Source organism: Cicer arietinum, chromosome 8 (assembly GCF_000331145.2).
Source record: "Cicer arietinum cultivar CDC Frontier isolate Library 1 chromosome 8, Cicar.CDCFrontier_v2.0, whole genome shotgun sequence".
Classification (NCBI taxonomy): Eukaryota; Viridiplantae; Streptophyta; class Magnoliopsida; order Fabales; family Fabaceae; genus Cicer; species Cicer arietinum.
Window position 1 is genome coordinate 14,648,436 of NC_021167.2, and position 1,352 is coordinate 14,649,787.

Below are 1,352 nucleotides of genomic sequence, written 5' to 3' on the forward strand. Positions count from 1 at the left end.
TAGATACATTCCTCAGTTTCTATCAAGCCACAAAATTGGTCCAAAACATAACACACCATCAATTTTAAAGATTTTGGAGTTCTGTTCTAATCTTAAAAATTTAGTCTCAAATAAAAATTGCAATTTTAAAATTAATAAAAAAAATTGATAAAATAAATTTTAGTTTCTATACGCATACCAATCGACATGAGGCACTCTACACATATCGATGTACATGATGCACTCTACACATATCAATCTAATGCATACCATTTTGTTAGGTTAATTCACAAAAAAAAATTCTACTTGTAAAATACATCCATTATAGAATCCAAAACTTAGATAACTTTTCAAAAAGAATTTCACTATTGAGAAGATTTTTAAAAACTCTATTTATTTTTTCCCTTCTTTTTACTTCTCTTTCTCAATTAGTATACATTTTATCATTAGTACTATTGTAAATCACTGAAGAGTTCTTAAACCCTAAAACTCTAACATCGAGTCAAACTCTAATGAGTTCATAATATCATTTCAAATATTTACACCAACAGCTTCACGGTTCAATATTTACACCAGCCCCCTAAACCAACATAACGACAACTCTTTTCAATTTTCTAAAAAACAAGACAGAGTAAAACATGTTGTAAATTTTAAGTTGTTTTAAACATTAAATAAAATCAGTAGCATAAAATTATTGTTATTTTATAAATTAACAAAAATTCAACTCAATTTAATTTCTTTAAAATAATCAAGAGTAACTCAAACAAAAGTTATTTTCATCATATAAAATAAGTAAACTTTAACTCTTTTAAATGAACTTATTAGATGCACAAGATTGGTTAAAAACCCTAATTGGACTAGAATAGGCCTAGGAAGGACGAAAATGACCTAAATGTTAATCCAATGACACAAATGAAATTATTGGATGAACAATGTAAGACCCATAATTTTAAAGTATATATATATATATATATATATATATATATACTCTATTTTGGAACCGCTGCGAATCTCTTTAAAACTAGTGCATTTTACTTTTTATTTCAATTTGGGTTCAGGGCGTTATAGAATTAGTTTTAGTCAGAACCAAATGATACATTTCAAGCAATATGTTAAGCTGGCATTAAAGACCTCTAAAAATAATACCTGCCATGGCTTGCCAAACTCATCCAAAGCTTCCATGAGCTCATTTTCAGCCTTCTCCCACATTACAAGATCTTTAAAGATTTTTTCTGGCCTCTACTCAAGTATTTAACACAAGCAAGGGTAAATAAATAACTGAGCCATTAAATAGATTATAGCTATTGCTATTGGCAATATGTATGTCTGTATCATATACCAAAAGAGAGGAAAATAACAAGAGCAGAAGCTAC